The sequence below is a fragment of the Phodopus roborovskii genome, unplaced genomic scaffold, assembly GCF_943737965.1.
Source record: "Phodopus roborovskii unplaced genomic scaffold, PHOROB, whole genome shotgun sequence".
Classification (NCBI taxonomy): Eukaryota; Metazoa; Chordata; class Mammalia; order Rodentia; family Cricetidae; genus Phodopus; species Phodopus roborovskii.
In genome coordinates this window covers 13,396,130-13,422,130 of record NW_026126558.1, presented here as the reverse complement: position 1 = coordinate 13,422,130, position 26,001 = coordinate 13,396,130, and positions in this window count along the sequence as shown.

Below are 26,001 nucleotides of genomic sequence, written 5' to 3'. Positions count from 1 at the left end.
GCCACAGACTCTGAGTTTGAACTCAGTCCATCAAACCCTCCTCTTCGGGCTCAGTGCCTTGTGGAGAAGAGAAGGCAGAAATATCAGAAGGGCAAGGAGTAATGGATAACTCCAAGGAAATGGCATCCTCCAGACACAACAGGACTGACCCACTGGCCTGTTTTATAAAAAACAGTTTCCAGTAAGACCTATGTGGCAGGGTGATCACAGACCTTTATCTACTTTGCATAGGTTGCCATGTGTGACCTTGAGAACGCACCCCCCTCAGTACCTGGTATTGGGATGGTTCTAGTTGGATGTGGCCACTGATTGACAGCTAGACCAGACCAAGCTGGTACAATAGTATTTGGAGAATTCTCTGTCTGGAAAGAAGGACCTAGCTGGAGGAACACAATCTTCCTTCCCAACCGAGGCTTCACACGTGGCCACACATGTGGCCATGCAGAGGAGTATGAAAGACGTGCAAAGTCAGACTCTTGCCCGCACAGGACTCTGCCACACCCAGCAGGTCATAGAACTCAGTCTGAAGGATTGCTGCTGACATTTGCATAGCATGTCCTCAGCTCTGACAAGCAGAGTTGGCTCCCGACTCAAAGCAAAGCTGTTCCCTGGATTTACTTTAGTGGCCATCCATGACTCCTGTCCTCTGCACGGCTGGAGTACACCTTTTCTGACATGACTACTGGCTCTACTTATTATCAGGGAAATTCCTAGCGCTCTTCATGCACAGAGTGGGAAACAAAAGTGGCAGGGCAAGTGTCAGATCAAGATGGAAGATGCTTTGCATGTGAGAGCTGTGCCAGGCTGGAGACAGTCTGGCTATCATCAGGGTCCACAGAGCCTGCACTGGCTGCCTGGCTCCTACTCTGCAGCCTTTCAGGTGCTGTCCCTACACAACCAAGACCAAGAGTTCAGGAGCGAGAGCTCCCCTCTTAGGTCCTCAGCTTCCCTCTGGTGCAGCGCCAATGGGAGACTCAGCTTGTTTCATCAAAGGCAAGAAGAACAGGTCAAATTCGATCACACAGTTTAGTTATAGTTGCCCTTTTCCTCCCTGGCAGCAAAAGGATGTCTGTCTGTCTGCCTGCCTTTATGCACACATATATGAAAATATACACAGGTACACATATACATATCTACACACAAATATACACCCACATATTTGTTCACACACACAAACATATATATACACACATGCATGCACACATATAAACATATATACATGCACACATGTATATACACACAACACACCACACAGATATACATACATGCATATATATGCATATACACACAGGCAATTAAAAATTAGGAAATGCACTCTTTTTTTTTTTTAAATATTGTCCTTTCAAGGATGTTACTATTTGCATAGTTTGATCTCTTCCCCTACCCAGCACCAACATTAGTGTGACCTTTTCCTGCTAATTGGAAAATCTTACGGAAATAAACCCTGTCAGAAAATGAGAAGTGACTCCCCCTTTGGATGGCCAAACGACCTCAGAGGGGGAAAGAAGTTCTGAATCTCTGCTCCTTTTGCACACACTGCAAAATCTTTATGACTTCGGAGAGCCTTGAAGCCCGGTAATGCCCCTCCAGTGCAAAGCGGAGTAAATAAATTTCTTCTTATGACCACTTTGGAGAAACACACAACCAGATTTACTCAGCAGGGATAGATAGTGGACAGGATAATGAAGAGAGAGTAAGAATATGATTGGGGTTTACAGCCTCTTCTGTCTCTTTAACGGGTTTTAATCCTTCTGAAACAGGATACGGGGTCCATTTCCTTAAAGATACAGTGTCCCTTCTGGGACGGGCGCTGTTATAAAAAGCAAAGATGTAACATCTATCTCGCAATATTGATTGGCACTTTAGTGTGATAAAAGGGGTTGAACCTGAAGGGGAAAGAGGAGAGAAGGTAAGTGAGAGTCACTCTTTGAAGAATTCAAAGTGTCCCTGTAATATCAGGCCAAACTTCAATGACAGAGAAACCAAAGTGCCATTTGGACCCAGTGATGTCCATTGACAGGACTCAACGATAAGTGTGGGTGGGTGTTCAAGATGGTATGTTCTCTCGCCAGGAAATGAATGCTGATGTTAAGAATTCTGATGATTGGAGGCAATTCTCAAATTGACCCCAAATGAGTCAGGTCAGTATGCTGTACCATTTTATGGCTTTAGGGACAAGGTCCTGCCTCTTGAGAAGTATTGCATTAACCACCCCGGTGACCCCATGGGTTCAATGCCCCAGATTCACAGAGATTCTCCTATCTTTTGCTCTGCCCCTCCCCAGCATCTGAGCCTGTACTGAGACCTGTGGTTGGCATAGCAAATAAGGACACCTCACTTTGTTCAGCACTCACTGGGAGTCTGGTAGATACATCAAATGGTCATTACATTGATTCATGAGTAGGAAAAGCAGCCTAAAACAGGTTCTCTGTCCTGCCCACAGAATACTTCTCCCAAATATACATGCTTCAATTTTTTAATTTAAATTTAAATTGTTTTAAATTACTTCATTTTGTTTACTTATTTGAGACAAGGCCTTCCTATGTAGCTCTGACTGGCCTGAACTTGCTACATAGATCTCTAACTCACAAAGATCCACCTGCCTCCACTTCCAGAGTGCTGAAATTGTAGGTGTGCATCACAGCCAGCCCAAGTTTGCTTTTTTTTTTTTTTTTTTTTTAACGAATGTGTGTAATCCTGAGTGTGCAGGTGTCTGTGCATGTGGAAGACAAGTGTCAATGTCTGGTGTCCTCCTGCATTTCTCTCCACCATAGTTTTTGACACAGATTAACTCACTGAACCTGGATCTTATGAATTCAGCTAGGCCGGCCAACATGTTCCTGCGTTCCAGGAAGGCTCTTGTCTCTGCCTCCTCAGCACTGGGATTGCAGATGCTGGGATGGGGAACAGGTTTCAGTGCTCAGGAATAAAGCATTTTACCTGAGTGAGCCAGCACCCTAACCTGCTTTGTCTGACTGAGCCGGATCCCTTGTCTCCTCTCACAGGTTTTGTTCCAGACTTCTTGGAGCTTTGCATTGTTGTTTTGTTTCTGATGATAGATAACACCTTCCAAACTCAGAGTTAATGTAACTGTGATCCCCAAATCCACATCTCCTTGTGCTCTGTTTTCTGTTGCTTTGATAAAACACCCCAAACAAAAGGCAACTGAAGGGACAAAGGGCTGATTTAGCTTATAATTTCAGATCATGGTCCATCAGGATGGGAGAAGTCAAGGCAGGAAAGAAGCAGCTAGTCAAAGCAAAGCTGCAGTCAGGCGCAAATAGAATACACATACCCAGAATGCCTGCTCGCTTGTGAGTGTTGGTCTGGCACAGAGCTGAAGAGTTGTTACACTGAGGGTAACAGGAAGTGGCATGCAGTGACAAGTCTCAGTAGCAGTTTGAAGGGCAGCATGGGTCCTGACTTGATACCTGCACAATAAGGCAGCTGGTCAGCCCTACCATGGAGGGTTTTTCTGGTGGTGCTGCTTTATCTACTGTGATACCCTTGGTAAGAAACAAACACACCAACAAACAAACCCCCCCACACACACACACTAAAGATGTCAATAAGTTTTTTGTTGTTGTTTGTTTTTGTTTTGTTTTTTGTTTTGTTTTGTTTTGTTTTGCAGCCTGAGGTGGACATTCTGGCATACTGTTCAGAGGCAAAATGTCACCCATTGAGATGACACTGTTACTCTTTTGGCCCTGGTTCCTGTCTCCAGATTTGAGCTGCTCAGGAGGTGAGTGTCCAGAGCTCATGGCATCCAGGATCGCTCAGACTTATTCTCAGGGGATGCAGCACCTGCTCAAGGGGCCTGGGAGGGTGACCGGATCACAAAATGTCCTGCCAAAAGCTGAGGTAGCCACACTCTTGACTACAGTTAAATCATCCTCTCTGCTCCAACAGTGTTTAGGGCCAAAGACAATAACGTCACACAGGAGACTCTCATCACCTGCTTCTGTCACTATTGGGTTTCTTAGCAAGACTAACATGGCCCACCTCTTCTAGAGTTACTCAGGGTGCTCCAGGGCATTTGGGTTCCTAGGCTAAGGCTAAAGAGACATTAGAACACAGGACTTAAGACTGTCGATCAGGGACCAGAGGGAGCAGGGTTGATGCCTAACTCTGTTCTGCATCAGCTGAGGGCTTGGTAGCTTCTAAGCCTGGGAGTTGTTGATGGAACCGCATGAAATAAGAGTGCCTGACATTCATGGGGCACTGTGTACTAGAGCTGTGTACCATTTCATCTGTGTAGCTTTAAAAATTAGTAGACAGGGGCTAGGAAAATAACTCATCTGGTAAAATCTTGCCAGGCAAAAGTAAGGTCATAGAGCTGATTTACAGAACCTATGCATGCACACCAACACACACACACACACACACACATACACACACGAATACATGCACACATACATACATACACACACCAACACCCCTCAAAAAAAAGCCCCAAGGCCACTAGGTTAATAAGGTGGAGGTAATTAGAAGTCAGGAATTTGGCTTTCAAGTTTTACCAACAGAGTTGGCTGTTCAGAGTAACCATGACTACATGGCTGGCCTTTCTAGAAAGATAACTCCTCATGATCGAGTTGATCTGTGTGTTATGAAATGTTTGTCAAGATGTCAATAACATACATACCTAGCTGTGGCAAGCTGAAATATTTTCAGGTATTACCGGCTGTTGGGGATGGTGGTAGGAGGGGGGCTTAACTCATTGCTGGATGGAAGAAACTGTAGTAGACCGTGAGTCAGCTGGAACAGTCATGTAAGCATATAGACTTGAAATGTGGGGCTGTAGCTATGTGCCATTACAAGAGTTCAACGATCACAGACCCTACCCCATAGCTAAGCTAAGGTAGCATGGAAGAGAAGTAATGGGGGGGGGGAGAGAAAACTATTTGAGCTTAAAAGTCTGGATGTGTTGAATATGTTCACCCCACTCCCCCATGGACATGAGCTACATAATGGATTCTTCCAAGTCATGGAATTAGAAGTGAAAGATGCTGTCAAGAGAGAGGCACCTTCAGGGTGCCTGTGATAGGATTTTGACAGGGAGCCTCGAGTCATTATGTTGTCTAAATCTCTCAGGACCCTGGAAGGAAGGCTCTTAATATGTGGCTTTTTCAGAAGTATGGCTGATGTCTTATGAAAGTAAATGGCCTTGCTTAGATGGTATAGCCAGTCTGTAAAAGAGCTGAGGTTTAAATCAAAGTGTTTAAGATGATTATCTGGATTCTTGAGGTCCCCAAGGGAAATAGTGTCTTCTGTTTGCTCCCCTAGCATCTGTGGTAAGTGTTTTCATAACATTGTGACCATCCTTCTGGGCTTTCTAGATTCACAATTATGTTGAAGGAGTCTCTATATATCTGCTAGGATGTCTTGACCATCATGTCATCCAGAGGAGCTGAGTGGGCAACTATGGGAGGACCATTTCACTGAACACTGAATCTTCAAGAGAAGAGGAATCCAGGGGCAATGTTGGTACCAGGCAGAAAGAATGCAGGCCCTGGAGAATGGTAGGCACCCACTTTACCAGTGGTGGATAATAGGCACTTCACCCTTGCCTGGGGTCAGAGACTAGCTAGGAATGATCAATGGACACTTTCCACTAGATGGGATAAGAGTGGAGATCTACAGGAGAGAAGCCACTGAGGCTAATGAGAGACACAAGGAAGGGGTAGACATGCATGGCTAGCTAGAAGCAGAAGTCAGGTCTGGGAGATGGAATGGAGTGACAGCGTTCTGACAGCCTACATCTCTTCAGGAGCCAAATGGATCAGAAGGAAAATGAGTGTGAGCCTTCTGATGTCCATGTGTCGAGGGAAACGCTATCCCCTGGGAGCAAGAACTCCTTGGGTGAACTTTTGGTTTTGTGCTCAGACTTACAGTGATTCTGGTGTATCAGCATCTCTGATATAGGAATTACAGGCATGCTCCACCATGCCCAGTGCTTGGTTGTATTTTAGTTAGCTAGCACTTGTCCACCCTGACAGGTCTATCTATGCCTGTGCTCAGAGTACTAGGGAAAGAAAATGAATCTGTCTCAAAAGTAGGAGGAGTTTTGTGCTTCTAATAAATGTGTATGCACATGCACACAAAAAGGGGCATACAAAACAAATGTGGTGCCTAAACTATAGAAAGACAGTGTCAGATTGAGTGTGGGGAATGCGGGAGACAGGACCAGAGAGCTGACGAAGCACTGGGAAAGAACAGAGCTGTTTGGGAAACAGTCGGAAGTTATTTCCTAACATTTTAAAACCAAAGTTGGCAGGAAAATAAAAGATTTTTACTTTTTTTTCTTGATAAGATTATATTTTTTCCCCTCCACCATTTATCATTCACTCTAGGATAGTTAATCCAAAGTCTGTTTTCTGGAGGGGTCCTTCCTCAAACTCCCACATGCCTTGGTTGAGCTTGGACTTGACTCCACGATATTACACAATGTTCCCTCTTGGAAAATGCATTCCATGTTCCTAAAATAGAACTGGATCTCTAATTGCAAGTGGTAGAAGCCAGGGTGGGAATTGAGTTTACAGCACAATGCAGGCATGGTCTCCAGTGAGGGCATAGCTCAGGGTGGGGTCTAGTTTCCCCAGAGATGGAGTAGGAAGGAAAAGGACGTCAAGAGGGTGCACGTTCACCAGTTGTTTTCCTTTGCCCTCCCAGCTTCTTGGCTCACTAGAAGACTCCAACTTAAAACCAAATCTTATACCAGTAGTAGAGCCTCATGCAGCCCTATGAGAGTCCTTCACAGTTGGAGAAATGTAGGCATCCAGGGTCCTGCCATGGCTTCCAATTCTGAAAATGAGGGAGAAATGTGAGGGGCAGAGTCTGAAACCAGGCATTGGAGTATATGCATTTGCTTCCCAGGTCTCAGTTGTCTGAAATCCTGCAGCTTCATCTCCTCTCTCTTAGAATCTGTCCTGGCCCCCTGTTGCTTTGTGACTTAATGAGGAAAGCACACAGCATTCATGTAGGACTGTCTTAATCTAAATTGAAACAATGTCTGTTCCCCAAGAAGAAGTAGCTGGAGAGATATAATGCCAACTGGAACTTCCCTTGTGAAGTCAATGTTGGAGGGAGAGCTAGAACTTTGCTTGTCACCCCAGTTTCACCAGCAACATGACTGTATGTAGCAAGGGAGTTGGCTGTCATGGTGGCACTTAAGCCCTTTCTTAGGGTTTCTATTGCTGTAATAGACACCATGACCATGACAACTCTTATAAAGGAAACCATTTAACTGGGGCTGTCTTACAGTTCAGAGATTTAATCCATTGTCGTCACAGCATGGCAGGAAGCATGGCGGCATACAGGGAGACTTGGTGCTGAAGAAGGGGCTGAGAGCTCTACATCTGATCAGCAGATGGCAGGAAGTGACTGTGAGCCACTGAGCCTGGGTTTGAAATTCAGAGATCTTAAAGCACACTCCCTAGTTACACACTTCCTCCAATAAGGCCAAACCTACTCCAACGAGACCACACCTCCTAATAGTGCCACTCCCTATGGACTAAGCATTCAAATACACGGCTCTATGGAGGGCATTCCTATTCAAACCCCCACAAGCCCTGAGCTTCCTGTCACACTATTACCATTCTCTAAGGGAAATGAAGTTTCCTTTGAGTGAAACTTACATAATTTCCAAATAGAAATACAGAGCCCAAAAGAGTATCTCAATCTTCTCCAGAGGTAGTGTGTCTAGAATTCTATGCCCCTCTCTTTTCTCTTCACTTTAGAGTCACATCTTTACACACACATTCATATATGTGCTTGTGTGTGCATCCACACACATGCACCCACACATTTGTCCCATACAGACACATGCAAGCACACACACACACACACACACACACAAATCCAGATGAACTCATTTGCACACATCATATACATGTGGGCACTCACACACATATACACACAACCCTGTCATCATAGCAACATACCTCTCCAAAGCACTGTTCTTGAAAGCTCTTGATTTTAACTACAGAGCAGGACATTTTTGGGCCATAGAAAGTCCATGCAGAAGTCTGGCTTTACTGCAGCCAATGTAGCAGCAGCAACTGCTGTTTGAACTCCAGATCTCTCACTAAGTCGTACACTTATGGTATGGGACCCTCGGATACTCCAGCTGACCTATCGTCCTCCTGCCACCACATCCTCAATGCTGTACCTCCTGTTTCTGCATCCTGGCCCCCATCTCCCTGCTCTTTTCAACCTGCTGTCTCTGAGCACATTTCTCTGAACTTTCCTCCTATACCTCCTGTTTGGGCTGCTCACTCAGTTATTACTTATTGAGACATTCCCCCCATTCCTCCATACAGATCCAGTGCTAGATATTGGAGATGGTGTGATACAACTTCTGGGGCAGAAGAGATGGCTCAGTACTTAAGGGTATTGGATGCTCTGCAGAGGACTGGGATGTAGTTCTCAACACCTACATGGTGCCTCACTGTCAGTAACTCCATTTGCAGTAGACCCAATTCTCTATTCTGGCCACCATGAGTACCATGCATTCATGTGGTATACATGCATGCACACACACACATGCAGAGCATTCATCATACAGACAACAAAATACAATTTCTAGTTCTGCAAAAATTTACTTTGACTTCAATTCTAAAGTTTTCATGGGTACAGTTCCAGTGCAAAACCGTGTAACCTGATCCCTGGGGTAATCCCAACCTTTACTAACAATCCTCCTGTTTAACACATCCAATCATTGCCAGTCTTGAGGTTATGACCTCCTAGGTATTTCTCAGATTTGCTCTTCTCCCAATTCTGTTGTTACCACCCTAAGTCTATGTTGCCACCACTTCCTGCCTGGACCATTGCAGTAGACATTTAATTGCTCACTCTAATTCCACTTGATGCCTTGTAACCCAATCTCCTCATAACCAGGGCAATTTTTAGACTAGGTCCTTACTAGCTACTAACACCTTGACCATCTGTCGTCAGCTGCTTCTGAATTTCTACCCCTCTGACGTCAAATAGCAAGACAAGTGACTACTTGGGCAGCTCTCTTTGCAACCTCTGCCCTTTTGCACTGAGCAATTTATAGTCCCCTCAGCCTACCCTTTGTCCTCACTCCCCCAAGGCCTTTGCATGCTGTGTTCCTGCCTCCTAGAATCTAACTGTGTCTCCATCTTCTCTCTCCTCAGAGCTCAGTTTGCTGTGATTGTAGGGAAGCTTTCTGAACTATGACCACCCTCTAAAGCGCCACAACATCTGGATACAGAGCTGCAGTAACGAGTTATGTTTCTGATGTTCTTCACCTATCACCAAGCATGGTGTGGGTGAAGAAGAAACTTTTCTTTCCCACCCAGGCTCTGATATCTGTGTATGGGGGAATGAATGACATCTTGCTCAGATTCTGCTGGTCTAGGTGGTCCAGCACCCCAACAACTCACCTGTAGCTTAAGTTGCTGTGTGACACTCTTGGTCAAAGTATAGGATCACTGGACAACCAGCATCTCTGTTCATCACAGCACCATGATTAGACACCCTCTCACTGCACTGGAGTTACAGCCTAAGGTTGTGTGGTAAGAAGTCCAGTAGTCTACCCCAGCACAGGTGCCTCACACAGCAGCCCATGACTGCAGAGGAAAGGCCAGAAGTGCTGCAGACCTTTAATCGAACCCAGAAATGAGAATGGTTCTTCTAGAAGAGGCAGAGGTCTCAGAACACTTGGGTTGGATGCCCGATGACAATAGCCAGCATTAAACCATATACTTACAGACCAGTGTCCCAGTCACATCAGTTTGATCTTTAAATGATGAGTGTAGGAAAGACAGTCTGACTTTTGAACTTACCCAGCTCTGTGCTCCCCATCTGTGATTATTTTTAATTTTGATGATGCGTGTTGGTGAGAAGTAAGAGTCCAACACTATGACATGATTCTACCCAAATGCTGACATGCCAGCCAGCCCGGATTTCTTTCAAGTTCTTTGTCTTAGAAAACACAGTGATCTGAAGGTGGATTGCAGAATGAGTGTCTCTTCTTGATGGTGAATAATTGCCCATTTAATAACCAGTTTTGTAAAGGACTCGGGCCTCAGAGAAGGTGAGTGAGTGTCCAGAGAAAATGCTGGAGAGGTAATTCAGTAAAATGCTTGTCTTCTAATCCCAAGGACCTGAGTCCATTCTAGACCCAGCAGGGCAGCTGTACATAGGACCTTAAGGTGGTTGAAGCTGAAGGCAGGGTTTAAACGAGTCCACAAGACCCAAGACCCTAGATATTTACTAGGGAATCATTTACACAACTAATAGTGAACAGCAGTGCAGTCTTCTTGCTCCCAAAGATGCAGTCTCTGCCCTTCTGGAGTTCTGACTACCACCCAAGAGAGTGAGCCAACCCCTTCTCTTCCTTCTAAGGGGTCACATCTGCACACCTCAAGCCATGCCCCTAGGAAGTGGCCACCACCACAAGTGTACCGGTAAAATAAGATGCCACGACATGGAGCAGCATGTATAGTACTTGTGCAAACTCAAGCCAGCTCCAGTCTCCTTGTGCAGAAGGGAACTGGGCACACAATCTCACCCCTACATGAGGAGCTATTGGCAATCCTTAGCTGCTGGAAGGAGAGACAGTCTCTCTAGAGTGTAGTCCCTGGTAAGTTGAGCAGACTCTGGTAGAAGACCACACGAGCAAGAATATTTGGGGGGCACAAATTTATCTTAATGTATTTTTTAAAAAGGACACCAAGTTGGACAAATAGGAAATTGGGGACTTGGTGAATCAGGGAAGAACTGGGGGAGGGACAACGGCGAAACATGTTACATGAAACGTCCAAAAATTCATAAAAAATGAAAGCCAAGTTAGGCATGAGGACATGCATTTGTAATTCAAGTCCTGCAGGAGTGGAGACAGGAGCCTGCAAGAGGTTCATTGCCCAGCCAGCTTACCTTTCTTGGCAAGTTCCTAGCCAGTGAGAGACCCTGTCTCAAAACAAACAAACAAAACAAAATGAAATTAATAGAACCCGACAAACAGGCCCTGAAGTTGTCTTTAGCTCTTCAAATGCACATGCACACACAAGCACATTCACCCTCTTGTAAACATGTGCCCACACACAAGCATTCATGTACACACACACACACACACACACACACACACACACACACACACACACACACACCTAGAAGGGACTTTCCGGGAGTTTGTTTCAATGTCCCACACTCCTCTTTGAAATCTCTGCATTAGAAGAGCATGTGGAAGCTGGATGGCTGTCATTTAACCCTAATCTCCAAGCAATCACTGGGAGGCCTCAGAGCCCCTCATCTAGATGGAGTCAAGAAGGATGCTGGCAACAAGCAAGACTTGTAAAGCCTCAAGTCAGGGCTGGTGTCTCTAAATAATTTGCCTCTTCCTTGCAGGGACTGGGGAGATTGAGGCTTGATGTTGCAGTTTGATTAGTAATAAGAACACGGCAGCTTAACCTCCAACATTTAGCACTCTACCCTGGATCGAATTACTGATCAGTATCTTGGAGAACCATGCAGGCTGACTGCCTGGGAATGTTACACCTCCCTAAAAGCTGTCAGTGGCTGTCAGTATCTTTGCACAATGGAGCCCATAGCTATTTTTAAAGGACTGTGTCACCTTTCAAGAGAAATTGTGTCTGTACAGAAAATTGATTTTCAGGGTTGTTTTATGTACAGATTTGGTGGTCTTTTGGCTCCTGAGGTAAAGTGGGTGTTTAGTGCCCCACAAACTGGCATCATTTCGATTTCAATTTTAGAGAAACTGTGAAGGGATCAAGAAAACAATTACAAAAGCAAAACTGAATGTGCAAACTCCTGCAGACAGATGTGTGTGGAAAGAAAAGAGCAAGACCAGAACTGCTTGGTGGCTAGCAACTGACCAAACTTACTCCCATTTTGTTTAATCATTTCTAAAATTCTTCAAGTTAGGAACTGCTAACCCTGTGTGCCATTGCTTCTGATTAGGAAGGTGGGCCCTGGAATCAAACTCCCTGGCTTTATCTACCCAGCTCAACTTAGGAGATTTGTTAGTAGTGCCCCCATTTGATCATTCTTAGTTTCAATTGCTGCCCAAAGACACCATGATCACGGCAACCCTTATGAGAAAGACATTAAATTGGGGTGGCTCACTTACAGTTCAGAAGTTCATGCCATTATCAACATGGTGGGACATGGTGATGTGCAAGCAGACACGGTGCTGGGTCTGGATCTGAGAGTCCTACATCTTGCAGGCTAAGTGGTCTGAGTGTCACACTAAGAGAAGCTTGAGCAAAAGGGACCTCAAAGCCCACCCTCACAGTGACACACTTCCTCCAACAAGGTCACACCTACTTTTACAAGGCCACACCTCCTAATACTACCACTCTCTTTGGGGGCCATGTTCTTTCAAAGCACCACACTCATCTTAAAAACCAAAGACATTAGGACTGCAGAGGTAGCTCAGCACTGGAGAGAACTTGCTGTTCTTCCACAGGACCCAAGTTTAGTTCCTAGAACGTCCATCGGGTGGTTCACAATTTCCTGTAAATCCAGCTGCAAGGGATCTGTCCCCCACAAAAGAATCTTGCAAAACAATGGCATGGCACTGCTTATCTCATTATAAGCTCACGAGAATTGAGTGAGTTATGCTAAGTATCCAAGCAGCTGCCTTGAACATGCAGTGAAACTTGTAGCATTGCTTAATGTCTGTTTCAGATGGCATAAGTTCAGAGACTGTTGGCTTCTTTGCAGTGTTAACAACACTGCTACAATCCATTCACACAGATATGCTGCCACAAATAAGTTACCTCCCTGAGGGGGAAACTGCTTCTTCAAAGGTTTGCACCAGTGGTGGTTCTGGGAGAGTGACATTGAGATCTTTTTGCCAAGCATGTGACTTAGTGATTCATAGAAAGTTCTTAACACATGTTTTAGTTACTTTGCATTGTTGTGATAAACACCATAGCCAAAAGCCACCAGGGATAGGGAGGGTCTATTTGACTTATAGATTACAGTCCATCATGGAGGGATGCCCCCTCTCTCTCTTTCTCCCTTTCTTCCTCCTTCCCTTCTTCTCTCCCTCCTTCCTTTTTTCTCTCTTTTTCCCTCCCTCAATCCCCTACTTTGGCTTGCTCAGCTTGCTTTCTTATACAGCCCAAGCCCACCTCCCCAGGGACAGTACTACCCACAATGGGCTGGTCCCTCCTATATTAACTACCAGTCAAGAAGATACCCCACAGACATGTAAACAGACCAATATGATGGGAGCAAACCCTTAATTGCCAGGTGTGTCAGATGACAACAAAGACTTCAATACACAAGATGGCTATTTATTAGTCATCATTAAAAATGAACTGCTTGGGTTAGCAAGGGGGCACAGTGAGTTAAGGTGCTTGCTACCAAGCCTAATGACCTGAGTTTGAGCCTGGGGATTTACATGGTAGAGAGAAGTAACTACATATACACCATGGCATTCATGTGTGACCAACACACATGTAATAAATATTTTTTTTAAAAAAGTCTTCTCAAGAGGATGTTTACTCAGAAACTTTGAACAACCAATTGGCATGAACATGCTGGACTGCATGCCTTAGAGATCTCCAAAGAGGAAGTGTAACTGTAAAATGCACATTTGACACTGTGGGCATGACTTACGGAAGCGTGCAGTTAGAGTGCCTTGATTGACCCAAGAGAGGCAGGAGAGTGCACATATCGGTTTTAAGGTAAAGCAAAATGCAAAATCAGTGTTCATGGCTCTTGTTTTTATTTTGTGATTAACTTTGCAGCTGTTGATCTGATTAACCTTGCAAGGGAATGTAATAGTGCAATAGTCCATCTTCAAACTCACTACATCTTCAGAAACTGCCTTCTCACTTGTACACCATCCTGAGGGAGGAAAATTACTGAGAAGAGGGACAAACTAAAGACTAGGTGAATAATATAAAACTTGTGTGTGCATGTGTATGTGTGTGTCTGTTTTACTCTGTGTGTGCATGCCTGTATAGGAGCACATCCTCCCTCTTGAAGATCTCTTAGCATAATGGGGGAGATACATTAAAATAATTATAATACAAATTAGATTGGAACCAAAATGGGGATCTGATAAAATACGTAGAAACAGAGGGGAAGGTATGATGAATTATGCCTAGAGACTAGAGATAGACTTTGCAAGAGGGAATTTGAAACAGGTTGTAAGAGAACCCTAGATGGATGGAGATCTGAACAAGGCATGGAAAAGAACTAATACTCAGATCACAAAAGCATGTGACTTATGGAGGGATGCTGGTGGTTCAGCGGAGGCCAGGACAAAGGTAGCAGAGTTGGAAGGAGAAGTCTGAGAGATGATGATGGGAAGGTAGGTAAGGGAGATAATGCATCATAGAGAATTGATACTTAGGGAATTGGCCATGGGCAGGTTTTGAGGACTGAAGCCACTGATGTGAATTTTACCAAATGGTCTCAGCCGTGTAGAGGTCTTTTTAGGAAGACTGGAACTTAAGGAGGATAGACCCACAAACATATAAGAGTCATAATAAGCATTAAAATCTGGGCTGTTGAATGGTGACACTGTCTGCAATGCACTTCTGGTCATTACTTTGTACTTGGTTACTTGTCAGAGAGACATTCAGAAGATGTCCTGGCCAGTCTGGGTGGGTAGTAGGCAATGACATCTGCCAGAATTGGGACCAAGGGAAGGAAGACTGGGTTTCATGTTACGGACAGAGAGTTTGTTGTTGAATCTATTGAGGACATGAAGTCATAGATACAGATCAAACATGTCAGGAGGGGTCCCGAAGGGGGACATTGTTTCACAACACTGCCATTTAGATAAGTTGGCAGGTTGCATGAACAGCCTCCTCTTATCACTCCCACTCTGGGAGTGTTCATATGGTTTTGGATCCAAGTCCTGACATAATTACCCACAAAGAGAATCTTTAAGCAGGAGGCCCCCACCTGTGTGCTCTCTCCTGGTGCCTCTTGAGGAGACTGAGCCATTGCATATGTACAATGAAGGAGGAACATGTTTAAACTGTTCTGTATACACACTTGCTAAAAGGCAAAGTTGAGCACATTAAAATTTTAATGAGTTTACCCAAGCATTGAGCTACTTCATTAGCAGACCACACACACACACACACACACACACACACACACACACACACACACACACACACATACACACACACACACAAACACACCCCTATATTTCACTGATGGGGTGTTGTGGGGAAACCTTTATAAGGTCCTCATGGGGGACAAGACAAAGAAAACAATTGATTGCCTAAGCTGGGAACTTCCTTGTTAGTGATTCGTTGATGGTTTCTCGTTGTTAAAAACACATGTCTAGTTAGAGGCAAAGAGCAGGAGGTTAATGGTCTCTGACTGGTTAAGCTTCAGTTTCGTTCACCTGCCTGAATTGAGTGGCCTTCGGATTGTTTATTTGGGACCCAGAGGTGCCGAGACTGCCCCAGCCTCATGGCCACCCAGTGAGTTATTTTAACCTAATGAAGATGGCAATCTAAGTGGTCCTTTCCCCTGGTGAGTCTGCCTTGTTCTTTCCGCATTATGCCCCATGCTCTTGTCAGAGGAGGCCCTGCATTGCCCCCTTACATCTTCCCAGGATTCTTTGTAGCATCCTTAGCAGCTGCAAGTTCACATTGCTTTGTGTTTACATGATGAATGGTTTGATTAATTGCTGGAATTACTTGATTAATTACTAGAAAGGGGAGCCCTTGAATACAGGGATATCAGGATTAATGTTCTCCATGTCTGGAGCCGACACAGAGCCTGGGACATAGCTAGAACCGAGGACATACTGTTAAAGGAGTGATTGACAGAAGGATGAAGTCTTTATTATGCTCTGAGACCAGGAGGCCTCATTTCTCTCTTAGTCTTACCAAACCTTCTGAAGTCTCTAGGGAGTTTTTTGTTTGTTTGGGGGGTATGGGTGGCCTGCTGTTCTGCTTTGCATTCTGCTTCTGTGATAAAACACTGATTTGAAGAAACTAGGGGAGAAAAGGGTTTATTTCTCCTACCTTCAGCTTGCTGCTGAAGGTTTGGAGCTGGCAGAGGCAGACTATACTGGCTGGGACTCTGATAGTTTTAATTCTTTGTCTTCAAAGTGATTCTGTAAGAAGGAAGTGTTGCTCAGTTGGTAGAGTGCTCGCCTAGCACACACAGGGTCTGTGTTGGAACCCCTGTACTGTGAGAACCATGTTTGGTGACACATGCCTGTAATCCCAGTTCTCAGAAAGTAGAGGCACAGTGACAGACAATTAAGGCCAACCTTTCTACATACCAACTTTGAAGCCTGAAAGAAGAAACGAAAAGCTAATTCTATGATTCTCAGAGTAAACCATCATTATCGAACAAGAGGGACGTTTCTTACGCAACTATAGAATCTTTGACAGAGTGCAGTATTTAACATATACCATTCTATCCAATAACGGCTTTTTCAAATGGCACTTGGCCTGGGGTTAAGAACTCATTAGAATAAGCTGCTCTGACATGCTTTTGATCTAATGGCCGTTCCACCAGAGGCCTGACCTATTCCATCAGCATCATAACCGCTGTTTACTTGAACATACCGATACTTCATCCTCAGATTGCTTCTACATCTTCAGGCCTCTACAAAACCACTTGAGGTTGGTTATGTCACATGCCTGTTCTTCAGAAAACCACTTTGTGTCTGACTGTTGCTCAGAAGAACAATCCTGGCTTAGCAGATTTGCTTTTGAGAGATGTCAAGTTTTTCCTGAGCCTGGGAAGGAGTTGCATCAGGAACTGCTAAACTCAAGGTATGGGTAAAACACATCTGGATGAGAAATCACTATCCAAAATAAACAATCAACAACAAAACCCACAGGGCAGAATCTTTAGCTATCTAAAAGGCATGGGAAGGGGTAGTCAGAGGTGGATTGTAGGTAAGGCTAGGACCTATAAAGGCAGACCTCTTGTTTGTACTTACATTCCAAATCAACCTGTCTCACTTGGATAAATCTTATAAATATGTTCTTTCTCTGTTTCTTTAGTAGTGATTTTCTATTAATAAAACAAAAAATGTAGAGTTTTCACATCTATTTGTGTTTTCTTGTCCCTTAGACAAACCCTGGTATTGCATATTCTCTTCCTCTTGAGTGAGGTGTTGCTACTGTGAAATGTGTCAAGACCAGTGAAACTGGAACCAGGAAGGGTGTAACTTCCTGCTGGAACTTTTAAGAGCCAGGACAGTTTTCCATTGTTTCTTTTCTCCCATAATAGCTGGCACCTGGATGGAGGATCTCCATCATCCTGGACCCTGTAGTAAGGAGTGGGACTCTAGTGGGCTTTCAATACCCGGTAGTCTAGCAAGCATGAGCCAAGCTGTTGTATCCACCTCGTGGCTGTAGAAGCAAAGGCTCAGACAACCCTGTGCTTCCTGATTAGGTCAGGACCGAACACTTTCTGAGCAGAGCAGGGCAATGACCATTTCCTGAGAGCCACAAGTTACCATAGAATTCTCTTAGGCCCTGTCTTCCTCATGTGGCTTTGCTGCAGTGGGAAGCCACTTATGGTGATAGTGAGGATATAGAAAGAAGAGATGAGCCATATTCCTTCTCCTTTTATTCCTCCCCAGTTAAACAAGGTGAAGGCCGGCAGAGGAAGAACAGAGCTGCGTTACTAATTTGGGTGGCCTTCCCACTGTTGGAAGACCGAAGTATGTATTTGTGCCAACCTCTGAGTGAGTAAATTGTGGGTGGCAAATGCATAGTATTCGTAATTAAAATACTTAACACTATTTAAGTGAATACTTAATAATATGAAAGTAAACATTCAAACTCATGCTAACAAATATTACATTTTATATTTAGAAGGTCAGGAACTAGATTTTTAAAATTCTTCAAAGATTAGAGAAAGAAACTTTGGCTAATAGGAAAAGTTCTAGCTTTTGTTAATCTTGAATAGCTAACAGTATGGTTTCCTGTTTTTTATAAGGCCTCTTATTTTCCCTATTTATCTGTTTATGTATACACATGCATGCCATGTGGAGGTCATAGGGAGACTTGGGAGAACTGTCTCTTTCTATCATGTGGTTCACAGGGATTAGACTCAGGTCATCAGGCTTGGAGGAAGGTGCCTTTCCCCACCAAGCCATATCTGCATTTTGCATTAACTCGCAAAAATTATGAAGGCTTTTGTGCCAGATGTTATAGTTATGTTCTTTTTAAAAAATATTATTATTGACAGCCTACCATACTTTGGAGACTTCTCTGAGCAACAATGAACAAAGGAGAACTGCCTATCCACGCGGGACCACCTGTAATTTCCACCTGCTTGGTCTCTGACCCCACCTGCAGTACTTGACCCCCCAAAGCAGGGCCTCTGCTAAAGAAAGAGGCCTCAGCTAGAGAGTGCCAGTTTCCAGTGAAATCCAACTATCTACTATCATGCAGAAACTTCCCAAATTTCAGCTCAACCTTTGCCCTCTTCTGCCAGCCATTGGCTAGAGGCATTGGCTAGAGGCATTTTCTACTGGACCCTCATCCCTGACCCCATCTCTGGGTCCCTGTCTGCGGAGAGACCTCCTATAGAGCTTGGACCACCCAGAGCTACAGATATTGAATTCCTGACCCACATAAGCCCACCAGGGAAGAACCATAGAGAGAGGGGGAGACCCCACCAACACCTACTGGAAGAAGCTATGGGAAGATGACAATACAAGAAAACACCTAACAAAAGAAAGACAAGCATGACACCACCAGAATCTCGGGAATCTGCACCAACTAGAACGGAACACAACAACAAAGCAGAGGAAGCAGAAGGGAATGACTTAAAAATCACCATCATAAAAATGATAGAGGCTCTCAAAGAAGATGTGAGAAAATCCCTTAAAGAAATGGAGGGAAAACAAACAAAAAAGTGGAAGAAATGAACAAATTCCTTAAGGAAAGTAAAGAAAGTACAGAGAGCCAAGAAAAAACAATTAAGCAGGTGAGGGAAACAGTTCAAGACTTGAAAACTGAAATAGAGAAAATAAAGGCAACACAAACCGAAGGAATTCTGGAAATAGAAAAACTGGGCAAAAAATCGGGAACTACAGACACAAGCATAACCAACAGAATTCAAGAGATGGAAGAGAGAATATAAGGTGCAGAAGATAAACTAGAAGAAATAGATTCATCGACTAAAGAAAATCATAAATCCAACAAATCCTTAACAAAAAACATCCAGGAAATGTGGGACACCATGAAAAGACCAAACCTAAGAATAACAGGCATAGAGGAAGGCGAGGAAGCCCAGCTCAAAGGTGCTGAAAACATATTCAACAAAATCATCGAGGAAAACTTTCCCAATCTGAAGAAGGACATGACCATGAAAGTACAAGAAGCATACCGAACCCCAAATAGGCTGGACCAAAGAAAAAAGACCCCTTGACATATAATAATCAAAACACTTAGCATACAGAATAAAGAAAGAATATTAAGAGCAGTGAAGGAAAAAGGACAGGTAACATATAAAGGCAGACCTATCAAAATTGACTTCTCCATGGAAACCCTCAAGGCCAGAAGGTCCTGGATAGATGTTCTACAAGTATTAAGAGAACACAGATTCCAGCCTAGACTACTATATCCAGCAAAACTCTCAATCACTATAGATGGGGAAAACAAGATATTTAATGACAAAACCAGATTTTCCTAATACGTATCTACAAATACAGCCTTACAGAAAGTATTGGAAGGAAAACTCCAATCCAAGGAAGATAACTATGCCCACAAAAATGTAGGCAACAGATAATCCAACTACACCAGAAACCAAGGGTAAAGCAGAACAAATATATTCACAATACCACTGCCAACAAACAAACCTAAAACAAACAAGCATCAACAATCAATGGTCCTTATTCACCCTCAACATTAATGGTCTTAACTCACCTATAAAAAGACACAGGCTAACAGAATGGATACAAAGGCAGAATCCATCCTTCTGCTGCATACAAGAAACACATCTAAGCTTCAAAGATAGACATTACCTCAGGGTAAAGGGTTGGGAAAAGATTTTCCAATCAAATGGAACCAAGAAGCAAGCAGGTGTGGCTATCCTAATATCTAACAAGTTAGACTACAAACCAAAATTGATCAAAAGAGATGAAGACGGTCATTTCATATTCATCGCAGGAGAAATCCATCAACACAAAGTCTCAGTTCTGAACATCTATGCTTCTACTACAAAGACACCCACATTCATAAAAGAAATGCTACTAAAACTCAAAACTTATATAAAACCTCACACACTTATAGTAGGAGACTTCAATACACCACTCTCAATACTAGACAGGACAACAAATCAGAAACTCAACAAAGAAACAAAAGAACTAACAGAAGGTATGTCTCAACTGGGGTTAACAGACATCTATAGAACATTCCATCCAAACACAAAAGAATATACCTTCTTCTCTGCTCCACATGGAACCTTCTCTAAAATCGATCACATACTAGGTGGCATAACAAACCTCAACAGACACAAGAGAATAGGAATAGTCCCCTGTACCTTATCAGACCACCATGCTTTAAAATTGGAATTCAACAACAACACAAATAGCAGAAAACCTGCAAACTCATGGAAACTGAAAATGTGCAATTGCACCACTCCTGGGTCAAAGAGGAAATAAAGAAAGAAATTAAGGACTTTCTAATATTCAATGAGAATGAGGACACAACATACCCAAACTTATGGGACACCTTGAAAGCAGTGCTACGAGGGAAGTTCATCGCACTAAGTGCCCATATGAAGAAAACAGAGGATAGTCACATAAGAGAATTAACAGCGCAAATGAAAACCTTAGAACAGAGAGAAGCAAATTCACCCCATAGGAGTAGACACCAGGAAATAATCAACTTGAGGGCTGACATCAACAAAATAGGAACCAGGGAAACAATATAAAAAAATCAATGCAACGAAGAGTTGGTTTTTTGAGAAAATCAACAAGATAGACAAACCTTTATCCAAGTTAACGAAAAAGCAGAGACAGAAAATGCAAATTAACAAAATCAGAAATGAAAAGAGGAACATAACAATGGACATAGAGGAAATCCAGACAATATTCAGGTCATACTTTGAAAATCTGTATTCCACAAAAATTGAAAATTCAAAGGAAATGGACAAATTTCTGGATAACTATCACTTACCAAAATTAAATCAAGAACAGACAAACAACTTAAATAGACATATAACCCACAGTGAAATAGAAGCAGTCATTGAAAGCCTTCTAACCAAAAAAAAAGTTCAGGGCCAGATGGATTCAGTGCAGAATTCTACCAGACATTCAAGGAAGAACTAATACCACTACTCCTCAAACTGTTCCACAAAATAGAAACAGAAGGTTCATTGCCAAACTCTTTCCATGAGGCCACAATAACCTTGGTACCCAAGCCTCACAAAAACACAACTAAGAAAGAAAACTACAGACCAATATCCCTGATGAACATTGATGCAAAAATACTCAATAAAATACTGGCAAACCAAATTCAAGAATATATCAGAGAAATCATCCACCTTGACCAAGTAGGCTTCATCCCTGGATTGCAGGGATGGTTTAACATACCAAAATCTATCAACATGATACACGATATAAACAAACAGAAAAAGAAAAACCATATGATTATCTCCCTAGATGCTGAAAAGGCCTTTGACAAAATTCAACACCCTTTCATGATAAAGGTCTTGAAGAGATCAGGGGTAACAGGAACATACCTAAACATAATAAGAGCATTATATAGCAAACCAATTGCCAACATCAAACTGAATGGAGAGAAAGTTAAACCAATTCCTCTAAAATCAGGAACAAGACAAAGCTGCCCTCTCTCTCTCCATATCTCTTCAATATCATACTGGAAGTTCTAGCTAATGCTATAAGACAACAAAAGGAGATCAAGGGGATCCAAATTGGAAAGGAAGAAGTCAAACTGTCTCTATTTGCAGATGATATGACAGTTTATATAAGTGACCCAATAAACTCTACTAGGGAACTCCTACAGCTGATAAACACCTTCAGCAAACTAGCAGGATACAAGATAAACTCAAAAAAATCAGTAGCCCTACTTTTTTCAGACAACAAAGAGACAGAGAAAGAAATCAGAGAAACATCACCCTTTACAACAGCCACAAGCAACATAAAATATCTTGGTGTAACGCTTACCAAACAAGTAAAAGACTTATATAACAAGAACTTTGTGGCTCTAAAGAAAGAAAATGGAAAGCTCTCCCATGCTCTTGGATAGGTAGGATAAACATAGTAAAAATGGCAATCTTGCCAAAAGCAATCTACAGATTCAATGCAATCCCCACTAAAATCCCACCACAATTCTTCACTGACCTTGAAAGGATAATATTCAACTTTATATGGAAAAACAAAAACCCAGGATAGCCAAAACAACCCTATACAATAAAAGAACTTCAGGAGGCATCACCATTCCTGACTTAAAGCTCTACTACAGAGCTATAGTTCTGAAAACAGCCTGGTATTGGCACAAAAATAGACAGGTAGACCAATGGAATCAAATTGAAAATCCTGATATTAACCCACACACCTATGAACACCTGATTTTCGACAAAATGGCTAAAATTATACAATGGTGCAAGGACAGCATCTTCAACAAATGGTGCTGGCACAATTGGATGAGGGTGTGTAGAAGACTGCAGATAGACCCATGTCTGTCACCATGCACAAAACTTAAGTCCAAATGGATCAAAAACCTCAACATCAGTCCAGCCACATTGAACCTCTTAGAAGAGAAAATAGGAGCTACCCTTGAACAAATTGGTATAGGAGACCGCTTCCTGAACATAAAACTCCAGGGGCATAGACACTGAGAGCAACAATTAATAATTGGGACCTCTTCAAACTTAGAAGCTTCTGTAAGGCAAAGGACACAGTGGACAAGACCAAACGGCAGCCCACAAACTGGGAAAAGATTTTCACCAATCCTATATCCGACAAAGGGCTGATCTCCAAAATATACAAAGAACTCAAGAAAGTAGTCAACCAAACACCAAATAACCCTATTAAAAAATGTGGTACAGAACTGAAGAAAGAATTCTCAATAGAGGAAATCAAAAAGGCTGAAAGACACTTAAGAAAGTGCTCCACATCCTTAGCTATCAGGGAAATGCAAATCAAAACAACTTAGAGATACCATCTTACTCCTGCCAGAATGGCTAAAATTAGAAACACCAATGATGACTCATGCTGGAGAGGATGTGGAGAAAGGGGAACACTCTTCCACTGCTGGTGGGAGTGCAAACTCATACAGCCATTTTGGAGATCAGTATGGCGGTTCCTCAGGAAAATGGGAATTAGCTTAGCACAGGACTCGGCAATCCCTTTCTTAGGCATATACCCAAAGGATCCACATCCATGCAACAAAGACATCTGTTCAACTATGTTCATAGTAGCACTATTTGTAATAGCAAGAACCTGGAAGCAACCTAGATGCCCCTCAATTGAAAAATGGATAATGAAGATGTGGCACATCTACACAATGGAATACTACTCTGCAGAAAAAATAATGGTAACTTGAATTTCGCAGGCAAGTGGATGGCACTTGAAGAAACCATCCTGAATGAGGTAACCCAGTCACAAAAAGAGGAAACTAGTATGTACTCACTCAGATATGGATGTTAGACCTAGAGCAAAGGATCACCAGCCTATAATTCACACCACCAGAGGAACTAGGATACAAGGTATATTCTAAGAGATTCATATAAAGTCCCTCACAGAACTGGGAAGGGACAAGTCCCCCAGATCTCAGGTGAAGGGGGGCAGCGAATGGAGAGAGAGGTAGGAGAACATGAGGGGGAGGAAAGGAAAACATGTGCGACTAGGAAGATTGAGCCTGGTTAGGAATAGAAGATAGGAAAGAGAGAGAGAGAGAGAGAGAGAGAGAGAGAGAGAGAGAGAGAGAGAGAGAGAGAGAGAGAACATAAAAGAGGGAGCCAATATTGGTTTGAAGATAAAATTGAACACAAAGAAAGGTCGAGAGAACTACAAGACTGCTCCCAACTAACAATCTCAGCTTCCGTGGAAAGGCTATCATAAATGCCCTTCCTGGAGAGTGAGATCAACAACTAACTTCTCCATGGAGCCCTCAACTAATGCCTGTTGAAAATAGTAGCAAACACCCACACATAAACACTGAGTCGAACTAGAACCCAGAAGCAGATGGAGAGGACAAGACCATGCGGCAGAAGCACATAGAGACAGCTTACCTGAACAAGGAGGAGCTAACAGCCACTAGACTGATAGCTGGGAAGCCAGCATGGGACTGACTCAGGCCCCCCTGAATATGGGTCTCAGCCAGAAGGACTGAGAAGTCTAAGGGACCTCAGACAGTGGAGCCAGGATGCATCCCTGGTGCACAATAGGACCTTGCTAACACATTCCCCCATGGAGGGATACTGCCTTAACCTAGAGACAGGAGAGAGGCCCTAGTCCCTACTGCACATGACCTGTCAGATCTACATGACCCCAACTGGATGGCATTCCCCTACATATGGAATTGGGGTGGGGGGATGGGAGGGGAGGGTGGTTAGGGTGCATGTGAGAGGGCAGAGGGTAAAAGGGAGGGAGGGAGGGAGGGAGAGGGAACTGGGATTGACATGTAAAATAATAAATTAAATAAAAACAAATGCTTTGACTCCAAAATTTAAGTTCAAGGACAAGTTACTGGGGAAAATGATTTCTATTTTTGTTTCCACAGAAAATGAAAAGCTGTGGATTCCTTCCAGACTAAAGTGGTTTGATCAAGCCAGAGCGCCTGAAACAGAGTACCAGGTGATCCTACATTCAAAACAGCTGGACAAAGCAGCCTTACAGACTACAGCCAGGATTTCTGCATCTTCTTAGAATCCCCCATGACAGTGCACCTTACCAGCAGGAAGTAGTTTGGAAAGAACGACGCCCAAATTCCCAAATATTGTCTATAAATGTTTGTTTTCATTTAAATGGATTTGGTTATATAAAATAAAAAAAAGAAAATAATTTTTAAAAGGAAAAAATTATTACTGTATGTGTAAACATGATGTGTGTGTATGGGAACATACATGACATGTCCTGCACTGTGGAAGTCTGAAGACAACTTTGTAGTTTCCTCTTTACACCTTTATGTGGATTCTGGAAGTCAAATTCAGGTTGTTAGGCTTACATGGGGCTTTCCTCTGCCCACTGAGCCACCTTACCAGTCCTCTGGTTCTTCTCTTCTAAAGAGAAAATGGGTCCCAACTACAGTATATTAGGCTGAGGAACTTTCTGGAATTTTAGAATTGTAGCTGTGTCTTCTTTGGCTCAGATTAGTGCAGCATAAGTCACCCCCAAGCTATCTCAACTGTCCATTACCCAGACAACAGCCTTTAATGCATATATATTCAAATTTGGGAGTATATTAAAATAAAAATTTTACTCCATAAAGGGGTCTTAGGCACTGAATCCCCAGCCCTCTGTGATGCCCAGCTTCCACAGGATTCAAGATGAGAAGAGAGCCATAAAAATGAGACATAGAAAAATGTGGGAGAAATTTAACAATGAAATTATGTCAAAAGCAAAGGGTTCTTGGTCCAATAGAAAGGTCTTTGGTCCCAGGACCAGGTACTCTGCTACAGGAATCCCAGGTTCTGTCACTTGGGAGATGGGTGTCCCTCTCTGCACCTCAATGTTTTAGGCTTGTAGAAGGCATGGTGATCCCTGTCTCACAGAATTTCCTCTGGGAGTTGAAAGGATGTGAAATGTAACTCCACCCCCTGCCTGGCACACAGCATTACATCATCTCTTCTCCATCCGCCCAGGCATCTTTATATTAATAATTATAAACCCATATGGGAGGAGAAGTGAAGAGGATACTGTTGGTTTGTTTAAATCTGACATGTCACAAAACAGAGAAAAAGGAAAGGAGGTGGGGGAGGGAAACAGACAGAAAGAGAAGAAAGCAGGGAGGAGGAAGGAGGAAAAAGAGGAGGAGGAAAGGAAGATGAGGAAAATGATGAAAAAATCTGTTTGAAATGTGCCAAGAGTAT